Here is a 23556-nt window from a genome sequence, read left to right on the forward strand (position 1 = left end):
TAGTTCTATATTTATAATAAAAATTATATGTCAGACACCGACGTGCTGCCTTGTGGTTGATACTACTTCAGACAATGTTATGTTTACGGAGTGAAGAAAGAAATTCTTCCATGGAGAGTCAAAGTAAACCCATTTCTAAGTCTACAGATGTTGATCCAGTGATCAGAGAATCAGCTACTAACCAAGTGGGTATATCTGGTAGGCACAGACCACAGCTGCAACCTGCCGGGAAGGAATTGCCTATCTTCCTCCAAGAGAGAAGATGATTTCAAGAGCAAAAGGTTTCCCAACCTCTTCACTGGGGCCAACACTTCCCACTCAGGTGGGTCCGGAGACTCAGGTGTAGCAATACGAGGGTCCCCACGGTTCAGTCACACAGCAGCTTCCCTAGACCTTCCGTCTCTTCCTCGCTCCCGGTTCCTTTTTTCCGCCCTCTCAGAGATCTCTGCCCTCTTGGATCTGTTCTAATATGAATAACCTTCATGTATTAACTCCACTAAGTATTAACCCATCACACGGATCTCATTTCCTTCCCTTCTAAGCAACTGAAATCCACGTGCTGCCTTCCCCTTTCCTCAGCACCTACCTTCCTGCCCTCCGCAGTGGTGCCTCCAGACCCAGGACCACTGGAAGCCGCATCAAATCAGTGTCCATCTCTTGGCCAAATAAAAGATTTTTCACCATCCTCACACCTTTTTACTTTTACAACATCCGAGACCACAGACGACTTTTTCGTTCTGGGGCGGTCCCCCCGCCTGCGTATTGTGCCCCCACGTCGCCTTTAGTCCTCAGGTCCTTCTTTTCTCCCTCCTTCCTCAGCTCCAGTGACCTCTGCAGAAGGCTCCTGAGCTTACGTCTCTAATCCCAGAGCCCCTGGCACGGCGTCCACGTGCAGTCTGACATCAGTCATTTAAACCAGCCTCCCCGGCCCACTCACTTCCCTCTGCTCCTTGGTCCCCCAGGTGTAACACATCCTCAGGGCCTCTCAATCCTACTGTAACATCTCCCACTTATGCTGTTCTCTCCACTTCCTTAAACCTGACTAACCCAGGCCCTCGACAACTGCTTAAGGCACTGCCTGACTTCTTGTCTTGAGGCTCCCTGAATCTTCCCTGCGTGAGGCTGCCACACTTCCTTCCTGAAAACTAGTTCACTCACCTACTCAGGAACCTGTTCTGGCCCACTCTGGCCTATTAGATAAGGTCAAGTTTGTTTTCCTTTTTTAAATTTCAGATTAATATCAGGGTACAAATGATTAGGTCACAATGTTTGCATTTGTTAAAGTCCCTGCTGTCGATGTACCCCTCACCGAAGAGATGTGCCATATACCTTTAAATTGTGCCTGATAGGAGAGAATACACCAATCCCCCTCCCTCCTCTCCTCAACCCCTTCCCCCAACTTGAATTGAGTTTCTCTCTTGTGTGAGCATGTATTAGTTTACCTACTAGCTTCATATTAGTATTGAATAAATTAGATACTTGTTTTTCCATTCTTGTGATACTTTACTAGGGAAAATATTCAAATCCATCCAGGTTCATACAAAATATGTAAACCCTTCATATTTTTATGGCTGAAAAGTATTCCATGGTATACATATACCACAGTTTATTAATCCATTCATGGGTTGATGGGCACTTGGGTTGTTTCCATATCTTGATTATAAATTGAGCTGCAATTAACAATCTAATGCAAATGTCCTTATGATAAAATGATTTTTTTTCTTCTGGGTAGATGCCTGGTAATGGGATTGAGGGATTGAAGGTTCTTTGAGAGTTCTCCATACTTCTTTCCAAAGAGGCTGTATTACTTTGCAATCCCACCAACAGTGTAACAGTGTTTCCCTCTCTCCACAACTGCTCCAGCATCTGTAGCTTTGAGACTTTGTAATGTGGGCTATTCTCACTGGGGTTAGGTAATATCTCGAGGTGGTTTTAATTTGCATTTCTCTGATGATTAGGGACTATGACCAGTTTTTCATGTGTTGGTTGGCCATTTGTCTATCTTCTTCAAAGAAGGTTCTATTGGACGGTGCCTGTGGCTCAGTGAGTAAGGCGCCAGCCCCATATACCAAGGGTGGTAAGTTCAAACCCAGCCCCAGCCAAACTGCAACAAAAACAAAACAAAAAACCTAGACAAACAAAGGAGGTTCTGTTCGTGTCTCTTGCCCAGTGATACATGGGATTGTTTGTTCTTTTTTGTTGATTAATTTGAGTTCTCTGCAGATTCTAGTTATCAACGCTTAGAGTCAAATTTCTTCTCTTTACTAATCCTTTTTACATTCATTACCACTGCTCCCTAGTATAATCCTTCATCTTAATTTTTTTTTAGATAGAGTCTTGCTCTGTTGCCTGGACTGGAGTACAGTGGCACCATCATAGCTCACTACAACCTCAAACTCCCGGGCTTAAGGGATCCTCCTACCTCAGCTTCCTGAGAGCTGGAACTATAGGTGTGAACCACCATGCCTACCCCACCTCAAAATCCTACATCTGTCTCTCTATGCAGCCCTTCCCCTGTACCCAATACCCACATATAATCGTTAATCCCAATGCCTATGATCTCCCTGCAGAGTGACCTTCATAACAATCTCTGACCTCTGAAGGACAAAGACTGTGGTATTAATATGGACTTCAAACTCAGAACACACCTACATATGGTTGAGAATCTTTTCCTGATGACTAATCCATGTGTTCGTGAAAGATACAGAAATGAGGAAGGCAAAGCCTCTACCCCAAGGAACATAAAGTCTAAGAAAGAAGATACAAAAATAGAAAGGGATAAATGCCACAAGAAGTCAGAGAAATTTATGGGAAATATGGCTACACACTAGAATCACCTGGAAATTTTTTAAAAGAACAACTAGCTCAGAGTTGAGACCCAGGTATTAGTAATGTTTAAGCCTTCCTATAGCCAAATGTAGCCACTGTGGAGAACCTGCACTATAACAGGTAGGACCTGGGCCTAAATCAAGGTTTTTTTTAGCTAGTATACATCAAAATTACCTAATGAACTTTTTCATATCTTTCAACTCTTTCACATACGTAAGCCTATAAACCATCCTGGGGAAGCTGATAGTCTCGAGTCCAGAGTGAGAGATGAGCTCGTATATTTTGAAAAACTCCCAAGTGATTCTTGCATGTGAGGAAACCGTGATCTGAAGCACAGATATGACAGAAATGATGAAGAAGAGCTGGAAGAACACTCCACAGGATGTGCACGAATGACCTGTTCTGCAGGGCACAGAGAGGTACTCAGGACGAAACTGCTGGCAAATGGCTAAACTTTAAAAGGCCGACAATACCAGGTGTGGTGAGCATGGGAACAACCGGTGTTGTCATATATGGTGGTGGAAGCGTGGAATGGCACAGCCACGCTGGAAAACAGTTCGACAATTTCGTATGAAGTTAAATATGTGCTGATATGACCTAATGAACCCATTCCTCGATATTTACCAAAGAGAAGTGAAATTAAAAGGCATTATCCCCTTTTATGTCTTCTTTCTTAGACTTTATGCTCCTTGGGGTAGGGACTTTGCCTTCCTCAATTCTGTATCTTTCATGAACACATGATTGGTCATAAAGAAACGATTTGGAACCACAGGTAGGTGTGTCCTGAGTTTCGAGTCCACACAAAGAGTTGTACATGAATGCTCAGAACAGCATTGTTCAAAATAGCCAAAAATTGGAAATAATCCAAAAGTCTCCCAGCAGGTGAATGGATTAAATAAGTTGTGGACTACCCATACAATAGGACACTAATCAGCAACAGAAGGACACAAACTACTGATAAAACAAGACGGATGGATCGCAAAACATCCTGGTGGGCAGAAGCAGCCAGACGCAGAGGAGCGGGTGCTGTATGAGACCATTTAAATAAAGCTGCACACTTCCAACTGATGGTGTCAAAGCTGCACACTTCTAACTGATGGTGTCAAGAATTCGCCCTACACAGTGGGAGTAACGGCAAAGGTGCTCAAGGAGCTTTGGGCCTGGTGGAAATGTTCTACATCTCCGTTCAGGAGCTGATTACATTTTTGGTATCCATTTACCACAAATTGAGTTGTCCACTTAAGGACTGTACACATTTCCATGTATCTTAATTTGCCTCCAATTTTAAAGATAAAATAAGAAAAGGAGCCATTAATTCAATCTTTCAACTACAAAGCAGCTGTATTCGTTTTCCATTGCTGCATCATAAGTCAGCACAAATTTAGTGACTTAAAACAACACTCACTTATCAATTTGCAGAGTTCAGTTCCTGTCACAGGTCAAGGACCCCATTGTCCTGCTGGCAGCCAGGGATCACTCTCAGCTCCTAGAGGACCTTCTCAGACCCTCGCCCATGACCCCCTCCATCCCAGCAGCGAGAACCCCTCAAGTGTAGCCCCTCTCTGAGACTAGCCTGAGAAAACCTCCACTGTGCCTTCAAACCGTCTCTCTTTTGATTGACGCAGAATCAATTTATTTGTTACATCTTCAAAATCCTGTTTGCCACACAAGGTAACAAAATCATGGGCGCGCTATCTGATCACATTCCCAGGTCCAGGGATTAGGGGCCGTGGTAGAATTCTGCACACCGCAGCATCACAGAAAGCTGTTCATGTTCTCAGGAAGCTCCTTCAGGCTCCTTTCTGAAGAAGTGGCAAAGAAGCTAAACAGGGTCAGCCCAACATAGTGTGAGATAAGATACCGTTGGGTTTGTTTTTTCTTCTCGGGAAATTGCCTCACAAAGATGTCGTTATTAATCTGCTGTGGCTGCCATAACAAAGTGCCAGGGAGCCAGGGTGGCTTAAACAACAGAAATTTATTTCTCACAGAGTTCTGAAAGTCCAAGGTCAATGTCAGCAGGTTTGGATTCCTCTGAGGCCTCTCTCCTTGGCTTGCAGACGGCTGCCTTCCTGCTCTATCTTCATAAATTTTTTTCTATGTGCATGCTCATCTCTTGTGTCTTCCTTTGCATCCAAATTTCCTTTCCTTATAAGGACACCAGTCATTAACGGCATTATCATTTTAACGGAATTACCATGAAAGGCCCTATCTCCAGATACAAACACATTCTGAGGTACGGGGGGTTATGGTTTCAACATAATTCAGCCCACCTCAGAGACCAAAAACAGAAACATGAAAGCAAGTGCACATTCATTTCCTTCTAGCCTGTGAATGTCTGATTTGAGGACATATCCATTGCCCTCAAGCCCTTAGCAAGGTTCACAGGCACTAATAGTAGTTAACATATAAGTTAAACCCTGAAAACTAAAGTTCTCTGAAGTTTAAAAGTATCCTAAGAAACCAACCAAAGACCAGATTTGACCACTGGCTGGCTATTTTATGATATTAGGGAAGTATTAGTTTTTAGTGTGATAGTGATATTGTGGTTATGTTCCTTTAAAGACCTTATATTTTAGGAGTTCAGTGGAAATATCTACAGATGAAATGATTTAGTGTCCACAATTTTCTATAAAATAATTCAGGGTTGGAAGGGGGCATATGAAGTAAGTGGGAGTATACATGAAACAAGATTGGCCTGAAATGGTAATTGTTGAAGAGGGGTGATGAATACACGTAAATTCATTAGATTATTTGCTCTACTTTTGTAACTATCTTCCAAGAAATAAAAGTCCTTGTTTTCCAACAACTTATAACACAAGGAGTCAGACATTCCAAAAAATAGAATAGAATGTAGTTAAACAAAATACACACAAAGTGCTAAGCCAGCTCTAAGGACAGCGCCTCCTCTGACTGCCCAGCATGGGCATAAGGAGTCAGGGAAGATGTCAAACAAGAGGCCTGTGGCAGAATTTCCACCTGGTACTGTGACTTACTAGTTAAGAGAGTAGGTTGTGGAGCCAGACCACCTGAACTGGAGTTTCTGCTCCTGAGTCCCTTCTATGAGACATCAGGCAGGCTGTGTGTAATGTCTCTGTGCAACATTTCTGTGCCTAAAATTCTTAACCTAAAAAATTGAAATTATAACAATATATATACTTCACAGGCCTGGTGTTAGGAGTCAATGAGTTAATCCATGTGCAAGATGCTTAGAAGACAGTAGGCGAACAATAACTATCAGCTGTTAGCAATGGTAGCCAAATCCTAGCTCACGATACTACATGTTTTGAAAGTGTCCTCTAATTTCAGTGTGTGATTTTTTGTTAGACTGTAAATCTGTAAAGAAGGGACTATGTCTTACCTATGTCCCCAGAACCTACCTAAGGCCATGTCCATAATAAGCCTTGACCAGGCAACCCTTCCTTCAGGTAACAGGGAAAGAACCACCAACAGCCTCTATCTAACTTCCTCTTCTTTCCCCCACGCTACACCCTTACTTCCTCAATTCTCTGGGTTCCTCAGCTTCCTTCCTTCTTTCCACTTCCTCCCCTGCTCTGTCTGCTCCAGGGATGTTCATTCACAAGTTGTACCCTCTCCGCCCTTCCCCGCAAGGTTCTAATTCTTCTTTTCTATCTCTCCCCATCACCATGATATTGTCCGAACAGCCTCTGCCTCCCTTATTCTGAAACTAGTGAAAAGTGTAGGAATTGCTATACACTGGCCTCACACCTATTTGTAAGAAGTAGAACCCTCTGGAAAAAAGTAAAGCAGGTCAGATGGCCAGAACATAAGGCCTTCAGCTGTAGCCCCAGCTTTGAGGAACTCCTGTAGACGTATTTGTACCATCAGCTGACATCTCACTGTGGTGTTCTGGGGATTCAGAACTGCTTGGGAAGAGAAGGAGGGCGTGATGAGAGGGACCCCACCTTTCTCATTTTCCCCCAGAGCAGACTCACAAAGAAAGAAAATATGAAGATGCAGAGCCAGAGAACTAAGAAGATACAAGACCACAGGTGGCTACAGACTCTAAAGATGGAGCAGGAAGGTCAGATGCAGCTCCCTGAGAGCACAGAGTGCCCTCTGCCCTGAGTCACGCTGTGGTGGCAAGAAGAGGATCCTGGTCTTCCCAAGAGTAGGGACTGCTGGTAGATCATTCACCAGCTACTCAGGAGCAGAAGGAATGGTGACCTCTGAGGGACCTCACCCTGCCTGTTCTTCCCAAATTTCTTCTGAGAGGACAATTCAAAGCTATGTCCCCAGCCCTAGGTTTGAGGGTTCTAACATGAAAAGGGTGAGAGAAGAGATCACAGAGCAGAAATGAGGCACTGGAGACAGCACACCACGAAGAATAGCGTGAGCACGCCTGGTTTAAAGGTTAATGCTTGAGAGCCTGCCAATCTCTTCACTGCCTGGGCTCTGTATAACATAAACCTTGTCCTCTGCTGGGAGCCTACCTGAGCCCAGAGTTTTCCATGCTTGGGGCTAGAGCAAGAGAGAAAGGGAACTGGAAACAGAAAGGCCAATAAACAACCCGCAAAGTAGCCGGTACCTGAGATACTAAGTGTAATTTTGTTTTTCTTTTTACTACACTGTGGCTCTCGGATCTTACTAAGTGTGATTATAAGGAAATGAAACTGGTTTTTCTGTAGTTCTCAGGTTGGTATTAAAAGTGAATTTTCATGATAAGTGATCGAAAAAAAAATCTGTTTGCGACCAAAATATTTTGAGTGATGACAAAACTTTTGGAATGGATGTATATTTATTCCCATGACAACTACTTTTAAGGTGCCCATATTTACCTGGATGTCATATAAAATCTTACATCTATAACTCATGAGTCTCTAAACTTACTTACTGAGAAGGTCGATGCTAGCAGAAGTTTGAAGAGGTGAACTCCCCCCTTGTCTTCCTGGGCAACTCCATCATCCAGCCCTGTTTGGTTCAGAGAAGGGAGCAGAGGTAGAAATGGACAAAAATAACATTAAATTCTTCCACTTCCATTTCAACCCAAGAAGGGTTTTATTACTTTTATTATCCTACATATGAGAATTAGGCTTTCCTCATTCATTGGCTACCTCACATTGGACAGAGTAAATGATAAAATTTACTTATCATTAAATTAACAAAGCAAAAATTTTTAGTGCTTCACATGTTTGTGAGCTTAAGGCCTCAGGCCAGGCTTGGTGGCTCACACCTATAATCCTAGCACTATGGGAGGCCAAAACAGGTGGATTGCTTGAGCTCAGGAGTTTGAGACCAGCCTAAGCAAGAGTGAGACCTGTCCCTACCAAAAATAGAAAAACTAGCCAGGCATTGTGGTGGGCATCTGTAGTCCCAGGGAGGCTGAGGCAAGAGGATCACTTGAGCCCAGGAGTTTGAGGTTACTATGAACTAGCACACCAGTACACTCTACCCAGGAAAGAAAGAAAGAAAGAAAGAAAGGAAGAAAGGAAGGAAGGAAGGAAGGAAGGAAGGAAGGAAGGAAGGAAGGAAGGAAGGAAGGAAGGAAGGAAGGAAGGAAGGAAGGAAGAATTATATGTCAATAAAGCTGCTATAAAAGAAAAAAAAAGAGTCTTAAGGCCTGGATCAGCTGGCTGGTGTTTAGATTCAATTATAATATCCTATAAGGCCTTTAAGCTCATAGCCATTATCCTAAGTGAAGTGTTTAAAGAATGGAAAAACAAACACCACATGCACTTTCTGTTAGATTGAAACTAACTGATGAGCACACATGTGGGCAGAGAGAAGTAAAACTCAGTGGAAATAAGGCAGAGGGGAGGGCAATAGAGAACCATTAAATGGCTTTAACATTAATGTGATCAGAATTTTGTTTCCTAACACCACTCTAAAATTAGACTGGAGGCAAAAAAGGGAGACAGAGAGACTGTTGCAGTGAGTTAGAGAAGGAAATGTCTGAAACAGTAGTGTGAATAAAATGTGGAAAAGACTAGACATGTTGGAGAGAAATCTAGGATGTGGCAATATTGAGACTGAGTGATTGACTAGATAAAGGAGTGATAAAGAGAAGAGTCAAGGATGGCAGCCAGATTTCTGGTGTGGATCACTATGAGGTACTACTGACTAAAAAAAAAAAAAAAATGCTTTAAAAATTAGGCTTGTGGGGGTGGAGCAAGATGGCAGACCAGGATTGTTCAGCTGAGCTCTCCTAGAATAACTGAAAAAAAAAAAGAGAGAACCCAGTCATACCTGGCACAGGGACCTTACACAGAGTCATAGCTCAGGGAGCACAACAAGGAGGTAGCAAGCTGGATACAGCATATGACCCAGAGCATGGAAATCTGATGAATTAGGCAAGTGATTGCAACTGGCTAGGATCAGCTGGCCCCCATGGAGGTCAGGGACAGAAGAAAGCCTTTCCAGAGTTCTCAGTTGTTGGGGGAAGCTGCACATTGAGTGGAAAGCTTAGAAGAGTGGGTGGACTTGAACAGTATACAGAAACCAGAATTGAATGCTGGGTGGAGTGGATATGCCATAGGTTTAGTGGCTGGTGAAGCAGCCATACTGAGAAGGTCTGGGCGGCCAGGGAGTTGCCATTGTGGGAAGGTCATCAGAAGGTCTTAGCAGGGGCCTAAAGCACAGCCATCTTAATTCCACCTTCCAGGATTGGAATTCCACTCTCAGGACAGGCTGAGAGTCTCCTGCACCCCATGGGAACTGAAATCAGAGGGCAGTGTGAGACCTGCCCCTGAAGTATTCTTGTGAACTTTAAGATCCCAACCCAGCAGGGTCTGAATGCTGAGAAAACAATCAGGCAATCACCAAAGGCAACTAAGTTTGGAATAAGGACCATAGAGGTTGCTGGCTATGCTCTCTGTCTCCTAAATAAACCACAGCACTATCTTGTGTCCTGGTGACATACTGAGACATATTGTCATCAAGAGCAAGGACTTATGTTTATTTGGCCACAAGGAAGAGTTTGGCTTTGCTCGGGCTGAGGTCACTTCAAGACCTAGGCACTGAGACAAGGTAATTTGAAGCAAGGAAGGCAGTGAGAAGGAAAAAGGAGGACAAGGAGATGAACAAGAAGAAAGAACATATGAGGAGGAACCAACAGAAAAATTCAGGCAACATGAAAAACCAAAATAAAGGAACTCTCTCAAGGGACCATGAGGCAGCTACTGTAGAAGATTTCACCCATAAAGAATTAATGGACTTGACAGAAAGGGAATTTAATACATATAGACAATATAGATAAAGGCAATAAAATGAATGGATGAGAAAATGAAAAGACAGAACCAAAAGACAGATGAGAGATACGTAGAATATAGAAAGGATGTGGCAGAGCTTAAGGAAATGAAGGAGACCATCAGGGAATGTAAAGATGCAGTAGAAAGTATCAAAAATAGGTTAGACCATGGAGAAGAAAGAACCTCAGAGTTAGAGGATAAAGTTTTTGGGTTAACCCAGACAGTTAAAAAGGCAGAAAAGAAGAGAGAGAAAGCAGAACAGGCACTTAGAGAACACAAGACCCCATAAAGCATTCAAACATATGAGTAATAGGGATTCCTAAAAGGGAATAAGATTATCCCAAAAGAATGGAAGCCCTACTAGAGACTATCATAACTGAAAACTTCCCAAGTTTTACTAAAGACCCCAAAACACTCCTTTCAGATGGATATCAAACCCCAGATCATCTCAACTCAAACAGACTCTCTCCAAGTCACATTGTAATGAACTTGTCCAAAGTCAAGATGAAAGAAAAAATTCTACAAGCAGCTGGAGTAAGCACCAACTGCCCTACAGAGGCAGAACCATTAGGATGACAGCAAACTTTTCAACTGAAACCTTCCAAGCCAGAAGAATATGCTCATCTACCTTCAATATTCTTTTTTTTTTTTTTTTTTTGGTAGAGACAGAGACTCACTGTACCGCCCTCGGGTAGAGTGCCATGGCGTCACACGGCTCACAGCAACCTCCAGCTCTTGGGCTTACGTGATTCTCTTGCCTCAGCCTCCCAAACAGCTGGGACTACAGGTGCCCACCACAACGCCTGTCTATTTTTTTGTTGCAGTTTGGCGGGGGCTAGGTTTGAACCCGCCACCCTTGGCATATGGGGCTGGCGCCCTACTCACTGAGTCACAGGCGCCACCCTACCTTCAATATTCTTAAACTAAACAATTTTCAGCCCAGAATTCTATATCCTGCTAAACTAAGCTTCAAAATTAATGGAGAAATCAAATCTTTTGTGGATTTACAAGCACCGAGGAAATTTGCCACAATAAAGACCAGCTCTACAGGAAATACTTAGACCTATTCTCAACACTGACCATCACAAAGGACCACCAGCAAAGTAAATACCCAGAACTTAAATTTTAAAACTTAGCTTCCACAATGGCACAAAGGATAAAACTACACAATGGACTTTCACAAAATAAGATGAATAGAACTCCACCACACTTATCAATTCTATCAATAAATGTCAACGGACTGAATTCACTACTGAGGAGGCACAGGCTGGCCGATTGGATAAAAAAGCACAAGCCATCCATATACTGTCTCCAGAAGACACACCTAGCCTTGAAGGACAAATCAAGACTCAGGGCTTTTAAGGGATGGAAAACAGTATTTTAAGCATATGGAAATCAGAAGAAAGGAGGAGTTGCAATCTTATTTTCAGCTATAAGCAGATTTAAAGCAACTAAAGTTAAGAAACACAAAGATGGACACTTTATACCAGTCAAAGGAACAATACAACAAGAAGACATTTCGATTTTAAATGTTTGTGCACCCAACTTAAATGCTCCCAGATTTAGGCAACAGACCTTCATGGGTCTGAGCAATATGATATATCATAACACCATAATAGCCAGGGACTTTAATACCCTTCTGACAAAACTGGACAGATCCTTTAAATAGAAACTAAACAAAGATACAAAGGACTTAAATGTGACCCTAGAACAAATGGGATTAATAGACATATACAGAACACACCATCTCAAAGCTAAGGAACATACACTTTTCTCATCAGCCCATGGTATATACTTTAAAATAGACCACATTCTACAATACAAATCAAACCTCAGCAAAATTAAAAGAATAGAAATTGTACCTTGTATCTTCTCAGACCACAAGGTGATAAAGGTAGAACTCAACTCCAACAGAAACATTCATTCCCACACAAAGACTTGGAAATTAAACAACCTTATGCTGAATGATAGTTGGGTTCAGGAAGAGATAAAAGAGGAAATAGTTAAACTCCTCAAATGTAACAACAATGAAGACACAAGTTAACAAAACAGTGGGATACAGCAAAAGCAGTCTTTTTTATTTTTTCTTTTTCTTTTTGAGACAGAGTCTCAAGTTGTCACTCTGGGTAGAGTGCCATGGCATCATAGCTCACAGCAACCTCTAACTCAGGCTTAAGCAATCCTCTTGCCTTAGTTTTTCTATTTTTTAGTAGAGACAGGGTCTAGCTTTTGCTCAGGCTGGTCTCAAACTCATGAGCTCAAGCAATTCACCTGCCTCAGCCTCCCAGAGTACTAGGATTACAAGCATGAGCCACCATGCCCGGCCAGCAAAAGCTGTCTTAAGAGGGAAATTTATCACATTAGATGCCTATATTCGAAAAACAGAAGGAGAGCATATCAACAAACTCATGAACCATCTTATGTAATTGGAAAAAGAAGAGTGATCTCATCTCAAACCCAGCAGAAGAAAAGAAATAACCAAATTTAAATCAAATTTTAATGAAATTGAAAGAAAAAGAATCATTCAGAAAATTAACAAAACAAAAAGTTGTTTTTACAAAAAAATAAATAAAATTGATAAACCTGGTCAGGTGTGGTGGCTCACCCCTGTAATCCTAGCACTGGAATGCTGAGGCAGGTGGATTGCTTGACCTCACAAGTTCAAGAAGAGCCTGAGCAAAAGTGAGACCCTGTTTCTACTAAAGATAGAAAAACTGAGCCAAGAGGATTGCTTAAGTCCTAGTTGGAGGTTGCTATGAGCTATGACACCATAGCACTCTACCCAAGGCAACAGCTTGAGACTCTGTCTCAGAAAAAAAAAAAAAAAATCAATAAACCTTTGGCCTGATTAACTAGAAACAGAAAAGTAAAATCTCTAATAACCTCACTCAGAAACAATAAAGGCAAAATAAGAACATATGCCACAGAGATTCAAGAGATCATCTCTGAGTACTACAAGAAACTCTATGTCCAGAAGTTTGACAGTGTAGAAGAAATGGATCAATACTTGGAATCACACCCTCTCCGTAGACTTAATCAAGAAGAAATAGATCTCTTGAACAGACCAATTTCAAGAACTGAAATCAAACAATAAAAAAACTCCCAACAAAAAAATGCCCTGGTCCAGATGGCTTCACACCAGAATTCTATCAAACCTTCACAGAAGAGCTTATAATCATACTGCAGAGATTATTTTAAAAAATTGAGAAGGAGGGCGGCACCTGTGGCTCAGTGAGTAGGGCGCCAGCCCCATATGCCGAGGGTGGTGGATTCAAACCCAGCCCTGGCCAAACTGCAACAAAAAAATAGCCGGGCGTTGTGGCGGGTGCCTGTAGTCCCAGCTTCTTGGGAGGCTGAGGCAAGAGAATCACGTAAGCCCAACAGTTAGAGGTTGCTGTGAGCCATGTGATGTCATGGCACTCTACCTGAGGGCGGTACAGTGAGACTCTGTCTCTACAAAAAAAAAAAAAAAATTTGAGAAGGAAGGAATCTTCCCCAACATGTCCAAAGAAGCAAACATCACCAGGAAATTATTATAATTAAAAGAATAGAAATTATACCTTGATACCAAAACCAGGAAAAGAGCCAATCAAAAAGGATAATTTCAGACCAATTTCACTAATGAATATAGATGCAAAATTTCTCAATAAAATCCTAGCCAATAGATTACAGCTACATATTTAAAAAAATCATTCATCATGGTGGTGCCTGTGGCTCAAAGGGGTAGGGCACCAGCCCCATATGCCAGAGGTGGCAGGTTCAAACCTGGCCCCAGCCAAAAATTGCAAAAAAAATAATAAAAATAAAAAATCATTCACCACAATCAAGTAGGTTTCATCCCAGGGATGCAAGACTGGTTTAACATATGCAAGTCCATAAACATAATTCACCATATGAGCAGAAGCAAAAACAAAGACCATATGATCCTCTCAATAGATGCAGAAAAAGCATTAGATAAAATTCAGCATCCTTTTCTGATTAAAACACTTAAGAACGTAGGCATAAGTGGCACATTTCTTAATCTGATTAAAGCCATCTACAACCAACCCACAGCTAATATTAGACTGAATGGAGTAAAACTGAAAGCTTTTCCACTTAGAACTGGAACCACTACTTTTCAATACAGTGATGAAAGTTTTAGCCAATACAATCAGGCAAGAGAAGGAAATAAGGGACATCCAAATGGGGGCAGAGGAGGCAAATTCTTGCTCTTTGCCAATGATATGATCTTAGAGAACCCCAAAGACTCAACTACAAGACTCCTGGAAGTGATCAAAAAATACAACAGTGTCTCAGGATATAAAAATCAATGTCCATAATCAGTAGCTTTTGTATATGGCAATAACAGCCAAGATGAGAACCTAATCAAGCACATAATTCCCTTCACAGTAGCTTCAAAAAAACAAAAAGAAATGAAATACCTAGGAATATACTTAACAAAAGAGGTAAAGGACCTCTACAAAGAAAATTACAAAACCCCAATAAAAGAAATAGCAGAAGAGATTAACACATGGAAGAACATACCATGCTCACGGCTGGGAAAAATCAACATTTTGAAAACGCCTACACTATGCAAAGCAATCTACAGATTAAATGCAATCCCCATTAAAATACCATCATCATACTTCCAAGATTTGGAAAAAATAATTCTTTGTTTTGTATGGAACCAGAAGAAACCCTGTGTGGCCAAGGTAATTCTTAGTAATAAAAACAAAGCTGGGGGTATCAGCCTACCAGACTTTTGGCTATACTACAAGGCCATAGTGATCAAAATATCATGATATTGGCACAAAAATAGAGAAACGTTGACATTTGGAACCGAATAGAAAACTATGAGATGAAACTAACATCTTACAACCACCTGATCTTTGATAAACAAGAACATACATTGGGGAAAAGAATCCCTATTCAGTAAATGGTGTTGGGGGAACTGGATAACCACACGTTAAAGACTGAAACTGGACCTGCACCACTCACCACTTACAAAAATCGATTCAAGATGGATAAAAGATTTAAGTCTAAGGCATGAAACAATAAAAATCCTCAAAGAAAGTGTGAGGAAAACACTTGAAGATAATGGTCTAGGGAAAGATTTTATGAAAAAGATTTCCGTGGTAATTGCAACAACAAAAATAAACAAATGGGACTTAATTAAACTGAAAAGCTTCTGTACAACTAAGGACATAAGAACCAAAGCAAACAGACAACCTTCAGAATGGGAAAAGATATTTGCATATTATGAATTGGACAAAAGCTTGATAACTAGGATCTATAGAGAATTTAAATTAATCAAAAAAGACCCAACAATCCCATACATCCCTGGGCAAGAGACATGAATAGAACCTTCTCTAAAAAGAAAGACGAATGGCTAACAAACATGAAAAAAATGCTCATCCTCCCTAATCATCAGAGAAATGCAAATCAAAACTACCCGGAGATACTACCTAACCACAGTTAGAATGGCTCAAAGCTGCAGATACTGGCGTGGATGTGGAGAGAAGGGAACACTTTTACACTGCTGGTGGGACTGCAAACTAATACAACCTTTTTGGAAGGAAGTATGGACAATCTTCAAAGAACTCAAATTAGACCTCCCACTTGATCCTGCAATCCCATTACTAGACATCTACCCAGAAGGAAAAAAATCCTTTTATCATAAGGACATCTGCACTAGACTGTTTATCACAGCTCAATTTACAGTTGCCAAAATGTGGAAATAGTCTAAGGACCCACCAACCTAGGAACTGTGGTATATGTATACTATTCAACTACTAAAAAAGATGGAGATTTTACATCTTTTGTATTCACCTGGATGGAGTAGAACACATTCTTCTTAGTAAAGCATCACAAGAATGGAGAAACAAGAATCTAATGTACTCAATTCTAATATGAAGGCAGAAGATGAGCTAATACAAGGGAGGGCGTAGGGAATGAGCAGGTGGGAAGAAAGGAGGAGGGAGGACGATGAGGGGTCACAGTGTGTGGCACACCTCTTGAGGGCAGGACACAATTATAAGAGGGACGTCATCTAACAAATGCAATCAATGTAACCTAATTCTTTGTACCCTCAATGAATCCCAAACAATAAAAAAAAATTTAAATTAAAAAAAAATAAGAGTATGGTTTTAAGGAAGGGATAATGGTCTCCAGTTCCATCCTAATTGCTGCAAAAGACATTAATTCATTTGTACCCTGAAAAGTACCCCATAAGGGGTGTGTGTGTGTGTGTGTGTGTATTAACCACATTTTGTGGTTTATGGATTAACCACATTTTGTTAATCCACTCATGAATATTGATGGGTACTTATGCTGATGCCACATCTTTGTGAGGGTGAAGTGTGCTGTAATAAACATTCAAGGGCAATAAACTTGATTTTTTTTAAAATCCTATGAATTTAAGATAGAGTGGAAATAAACCAAGAAAGCATCTATCTTAAGACGCAAGGATAAAACCTAGCCAAAAAAATTAAATGGGGTTAAAATGGTGATGATATAATTCTTCTTTTGTAAAGTTATTTCATATATCAATACTTCAGTACTTTTTATTGCCAAGTAGTATTCTACTGTATATATGTACAACAACTTGTTTATCCATGCTCTAGTTGCTTTACACTATTATGAATAAAGTTAACATAAATATTTTTTTAAAAAAGAATTAGGCTTGGACCAGGTACAGAGGGTCATGCCTGTAACCCCATCACTTTAGAAGACCAAGGACAGGAAGGGAAGACCAATTTAGACAACACAGTGATCAAGAGCCCGGTCTCTAGAAACAAAATAAAACAAATTAGCCAGGCGTGGAGGTGCACACCTATAGTCCCAGCTACTTGGGAGACTGAGACAGAAGGATCACGTGAGCCCAGGAGTTTGAGGTCGCAGTGAGCTGTGATGATGCCACTGTGCTCTAGCCCAGGCTACAGAGTGAGACTCTGTCTCAAAAATATAAATAAATAAATAAATAAATAAATAAATAAATAAATAAAATCCCCCTTCTCACAGGAAATCTGGAAGGGAAGATCTACCTGAAGATATGGATGCTAAGTATTTTAAGCCAGACCAGCTCCACTACAGACATCACTCACCAACATCTTTTCAAACAGGGTGCCTCTGATACCTCCATTAAAATTGACTCTCCTAGGTGGGGCACTATGACTCACACTTGTAATCTCAGCAGTTTAGGAGGCTGAGGTGGGTGGATTGCTTGAGCTCAGGAGTTCAAGACCAGCCTGAGTAAGAGCAAGACCCTGTCTCTACTAAAAATTAGAAAAACTAGCTGGGCGTTTTGGTGGACACTTGTAGTCCCAGCTACTCAGGAGGTTGAGGCATGAGGATCACTTGAGCCCAAGAGTTTGAGGTTGCGGTGAGCTATGACAACACAGCACTCTACCCAGGGTGATAGAGTGAGACTCTGTCTCAGAAAAAAAAAAAAAAAAAAAAATCAACTCTCCTACTATGAGGTCTTTACATATGACCACACGTGATATAAAACTATGATTTTCTCATCATCTTTTAAACAGACCATATTCTTCTAAAATGGGCCTTTTGAAACTATAAGCAGTAGCTAATTTATAAAAAGCAAACAGATATGTAGATGATTTCCGTCCTTTTCTCTCCCAATATTGGCAGTAGAGTCTCTGTTGCTACTTTGGTGGTTGTCCTGGGTTGTTACTGGTTTTGAAGCATCTGTGGTTTCAGAAGTGGAAAAGGGAAGAATCTGTCAAAGCAGGAAGTGCACGGGGGTGCTGACCCTCCGACTGAATCCAGGAAGGCTGACATGCTTCCCATTGGGCAATTACTCAGAGATATCGCCACCCACCCACCCCACCTCCACCTAAAATCTTCATCCCACTTTCTGAAATTCCTAGACATTACGTCCAATTCACTTAGTAAATGATTCTGAGACCGTTAGAGAGCTTTCAGCTATACACGAATCACTTGTACAATCAAGCTGCTCTTCCCACTCTGAGCTTCCATCTAACACACTGAGTTAGGAGTTTTCACGGAGTAGGGTTTGGGAAAAGACTCCGAAGCAAGGAAAGTGTGGGCCATAAGTGAGGAGCAAGGCAGGCCTGGATCAGATATTACAATGGAGGGATAGGGTAGCATCAAAGTCCTATGTGCCTGAAATCCTAGAAGAGGGAGAAGAGTTCAGATAAAGAGGGCTCAAGGGATAAGAAGGTATTAAAAATAAGTGTCATAGGACAGCGCCTGTGGCTCAAAGGAGTAGGGCGCCAGTCCCATATACTGGAGGTGGTGGGTTCAAACCCAGCCCCGGCCAAAAAAAAAAAAGTGTCATTTTTAAAGTATGCCTCATGTTAATCCAGCACCAAGAGAACTGGATAATACCCCTTTCCTTTTTCTGGAATATTTCTAAAATTCAGAATCTAAGTATATTAGTCAGGGTTTTCTGGAGAAACAATCAATAAGGGGTGTGTGTGTGTGTGTGTGTGTGTGTGTGTGTGTGTGTGTGTGTTCTTATATACAAAGAGATTTATTGTCAACAATTGTCTCTCTCTTTTTTTTTTTTTTTTTTGCAGTTTTTGGCCGGGGCTGGGTTTGAACCCACCACCTCCGGCATATGGGGCCGGTGCCCTACTCCTTTGAGCCACAGGCGCCGCCTGTCTCTCTCTTTTTTTTAAACGTTTTCTTCCTTACTTGGATTTACTATGTTTTTTTTTATAGATTTTATTTTATTTATTTATTTATTTTTGTGTGTGTGTGGTTTTTGGCCAGGGCTGGGTTTGAACCTGCCACCTCCAGCATATGGGACCGGTGCCCTTCCCCTTTGAGCCACAGGCACCACCCATGATTGTCTCTCTTGATTATGGAGGCTGACAAGACCTTCAGGGTGACTGGCAGAGCTGGAGATCCAGAAGAGTCAAGGGTACCGTTCCAGTCCAAAGACTGGAAGGCTCAAGACCCGAGATGAGCTGATGTTCCGGTTTGAGTCTGGAAGGCAGGAAAAAGCCAATATCCTAGTGGAAAGTAGTAAGGCAGCAGGAATTCCTTTACTCGAGGGAGGACGAGCCTTTTTGTTCTATTCAGGCCTTCAGCTGACGGGATGAGGCCCTCCCACAATGGGCAGAGAAATCTACTCAGTCTACCAATTTAAATATTAATCTCATCCAAAAATATTCTCACAGAAATACCTGGAGTAATGTTTTTCCAAATATTTGGGCTTCCCATGGCCCAGTCAAGTTGACAAATAAAAGTAGCCCTAACACTCAGTTAGTCACGCGGCTCAGTCCATCATTAATTCAGCCTGGACCGGCCCTGGGCTGGACACTATGGAACACTCACCGCTAAATCCCACGCAGTTCCTTCCTCGCAGCAGGAGTAAGGATGATAACCCACGCACCTCTAGGTAGCTGGCCGTAAGTACCATGGGGAAGCCTAAAAATTGAGATGCTCAGGGTAGGGACAGATCATTTCTTCCACGAGTTTTCATGGAAAGAGCAGCATCTCAGCAGGGCACCGAAGAGTGATGAGAACTGCATGAGGGAGGAAACATTCCTGACGAAGAAAAGAAACAGAAAATGACAGAGCCTGGAGAAAACACAGCAACTCATCGGGTTTAACTGTAGTTGACAGTGTGTGAGGAGGGACGAAAGCCATCTTGTATTACAGAACTTCCCAATCTCCCAACAGGTCTGTCTGAAAACCTCTAACCTTTGGTCCAGAATCTTTCTGAAACTGAAAGAATTAACTTACTTTTAAGTAAATTACTTGGACTTAAGTAACTTTCCAAGAAGTACTTTACTTCTCATTCTGCTGACTTCTTCCATTTTTTAAAGTTCTTCTCCTTCTCAGTCCTTAGATACACCCAAGACCCCATTAGGCTATAGATTTAAAAGGCTTTTGCAGAGGAATCTGAGCACTTAGTCAACATTTAATAACATATTTTATGAAACACATTTCAAATCCAAAACAATGAGTTTCAAATTCATGTATCATCACCTATCTATCCATCCCAGACAGTGATAAGTCCAAGAAATACAAAATTAAGCAAACCTATGTCTCCCGCCTTAAAGGTATCCACTGTCAACTCTGGAACAAAGACTCTTCACAAAATGGAGAATGTCTGTGGAGCACCTGGAGAAAGTCCAGGCAAAATATATCTTCCAGGTCAGTTCTTTTTTTTTTTTTTTTTTTGTGGTTTTTGGCTGGGGCTGGCTTTGAACCCGCCACCTCCGGCATATGGGACTGGCGCCCTACTCCTTGAGCCACAGGCGCCGCCCTTCCAGGTCAGTTCTAACCTAGAAAACGTTTTGCCTGGTTTGCAACTATAGAAAAAAGGACAGACACCTTACCTTCAAATCAATGAAAACAAAACTTCCATTTGCCTGGATATAAGGCCCCTGAAGATAGAAAGAAGTACCCTAGAGGTGGAGAAAGTAGGAATCACAGCTAACTCAACCCATCCTGCTCCTGGGTTCACTAAATTGGTCTGGTTTTAGTTCATCATTCCCCAACTCATTGATTTAATCTGTCTTCTACTTTGACAATCAAAGGAGTTACCCTAAAACCCCAGACTAAATATCAGTGGCCTGCCTCAAATCTAGATACAGTTCTCTATCAGCTTGAGGACAAAATCCAGGCTTCTTCATAATCTGGTCCTGCTTATTTCTAGCCACCGTCCCTCTGTACTCTCTCTCTGTGACAACGTGCTCAGCTACTTACAGTTCCCTGGACAGGCACTCCTTCACAGCTCTGACTTTACATGTGTTGTTCCCTTGCCTAGAAGGCCCTTCCCTCAGTTTCTACTCCTCTTTCACAACTCAGCCTCTGGAAAAATGAAAGAAAGAAAAGAAAAGGAGCTCACAAAAGTATGAGCTCTTAAGGCCCATCATATTTTTATTCTCATTAATATACCCTGTGCCTAACATAAAGCTTAGTATCTAGTAGCATTCAGGAAGCTAGATGTTTATTAAAGAATTAAATAAACAGGGCGGTGCCTGTGGCTCAAGGAGTAGGGTGCCAGCCCCATATACCGGGGGTGGTGGGTTCAAGCCCGGCCCTGGCCAAAAGTGCAAAAATAAATAGATAAATAAATAAATAAAGTAACACTGCTTAAAAATAAAAAGGAATTAAATGAATGAATGAATGAATAGTATCAAACATTTACTGAAATCCATGTGTAAGACATATGGAGAAGTCTTAAATTAAAAAAAAAAAAAAAAGAGGAAAAACCAGAGATGTTGGTGTGGATGTGGAGGAAAGGGCACACTTCTACACTGCTGGTGGGAATGCACACTAATACGTTCCTTCTAGAAGGATGTTTGGAGAATACTTAGAAACCTAAAAATTCCTGCCATTTGATCCTATAATTCCTTTACTAGGTTTATACCCAGAAGACCAAAAATCACAATATAACAAAGACATCTGTACCAGAATGTTTATTGCAGCCCTATTCATAATTGCTAAGTCATGGAAGAAGCCCAAGTGCCCATCGACCCACGAATGGACTAGCAAATTGTGGTACATGTATACCATGGAATATTATGCAGCCTTAAAGAAAGATGGAGACTTTACCTCCTTCATGTTTACATGGATGGAACTGGAACATATTCTTCTTCTTTTTTTGTTTTTTTTTGGTTTTTGGCCGGGGCTAGGTTTAAACCCACCACCTCCGGCATATGGGACCGGCGCCCTACTCCTTGAGCCATGGGCGCCGCCCCTGGAACATATTCTTCTTAGCAAAGTATCTCAGGAATGAAAGAAAAGGTATCCAATGTACTCAGCCCTACTATGAAGCTAATTTATAGGTTTCACAGAAGGCTATAACCCAACTATAGCACAAGAATATGGGGAAAGGGCCCAGGAAGGGGAGGGGGGGAGGTTAAGGTGGAGGGAGGGTAATTGGTAGGGCCACACCTACGGTGCATCTTAGAATGGGTACAGGCGAAACTTACTAAATGCAGAAACCAAATGTCTACACACAATAACTAAGAAAATGCCATGAAGGCTATCTTAAACAGTTTGATGAGAATATTTCAGATTGTATATGAAACCAGCACATTGTACCCCTTGATTGCACTAATGTACACAGTTACGATTTAACAATAAAAAAAAAAAGAAAGGAAAGCTGAAACAGAACAGAAATTAATTACACAGGACTGAACTAATTTGTCATGACTTGAATTTAAAACATTGCTAATTCTTTCTGTGTTCTCTTTTCTAGAAGTCAAGAAAACCCTTTTCCATCTTTTGAGTATTTATAGCTTTCAGCAATGTATGTATATATATGTAAAATTTGAAACTTTTTTTTCTCTCCTTGATTTCTCCAGGAATTGAAAACCATTTGTAAGTATTATTAATTTCTGACAACATACTTGTTTGCCTATGTTCAATAAGAATCTGTTTTCTTGTATGGGACACAATAAAAGATACGGGTTATTTTACCAAGGCTTTGACTGGAATGACGTTTTCAGAAGTGTCCAGATTGTGTTAAGGAATTAAGGTTGACTTTATGAAGCCGATGAAAAGCCTGTTGGAAAAATTGGCCAGATACATCATCAATAACATTTCCTGATCTGTGGTGAGTAAAGAATGTCATTTTCTGAGAGGTCCGGGAATCATAATTTGCTTTGGGACCTCAAGAGAAGAGGAATTCACCCAATGCATACAAGTATCTAATGGTATAGATGAAGCCATTAGAGAGGCTGGGCTCATGAGAGGCTTTCAAGTCTAACCTGAGATTCCTTATAAAAAGTTTCACAAATTATGAATTAGGCTGCAATAAACATTCTTGTGCAAATGTCTATGTTGTAAAATGATTTTTGGTCATCTGGGTATATATCTAGTAGAGTAATTACAGGATTAAATGGCAGGTCTACTTTTAGTTCCCTAAGTGTTCTCCAAACTTCTTTCCAGAAGGGACGTATTCGTTTGCATTCCCACCAGCAGTGCAGAAGTGTTCCCTTCTCTCCACATTCACACCAACATCTAAAGTTTTGGGATTTTGTTATGTGGGCTAATTCAAGTGAATAGCCCTAAAAATCAGTTAAATGTGGGGCCACTTGTGAGGCCATGTTGTAGCCATACCACTTACTGGGAAGTTTTTATTTAGGTTCTAATTTCTCCTGAGGTATTTACATAGACACAGCAGATAGTATTTAATACTGCAGAGATTCCCTCTAGTGTAGCCACCACATCATCTTTGTTGAGCCTTAAGGCTTTTGCAGTTTCTTTCCCATCAGCCTTAGAGTCGGAGACAAATCTCTAACCACACTTCTGTTGGCATATAGTCTGTACACTGGAACAAGTATTCTCAGCAAGCTCTTATAACGTTACTTTTGGGGCAGTCATCCAAAAATATGTTTGAGCCAAGTACTTTGGAGTAAATATTTTGAACTTTTTTTTTTCAATGTCCCCTTTGTAATTAAAATATTTTAAACTTTATATGTTATCTCAGGGCTAAGAAGCAGGAAGGAAAACCAGATTGGAGCACATCTGACTACTGTACATGATTCTATATCCTTTGGACACTCTCTTAGTCCTGTTAACAGTTCAGTTTAGTTAT

General features: G+C 41.2%; 1 long non-coding RNA gene across 2 annotated transcripts in view; it reads right to left on the bottom strand.

Annotated features, from left to right (window-relative positions):
• Window positions 1–4777: 4777 nt before the first annotated feature.
• Window positions 4778–23556, bottom strand: part of LOC128597097 (uncharacterized) — a 35785-nt gene continuing 17006 nt past the window's right edge. For both annotated transcript variants that reach the window (XR_008383201.1, XR_008383200.1), the window contains 2 exons: window positions 7682–7758; window positions 4778–4974 (listed from right to left, as the gene is read on the bottom strand). This is a non-coding gene — a long non-coding RNA (uncharacterized LOC128597097). The remainder of the gene's footprint in view (window positions 4975–7681; window positions 7759–23556) is intronic.

Source organism: Nycticebus coucang, chromosome 10 (genome assembly GCF_027406575.1).
Source record: "Nycticebus coucang isolate mNycCou1 chromosome 10, mNycCou1.pri, whole genome shotgun sequence".
In the NCBI taxonomy this organism is placed as follows: domain Eukaryota; kingdom Metazoa; phylum Chordata; class Mammalia; order Primates; family Lorisidae; genus Nycticebus; species Nycticebus coucang.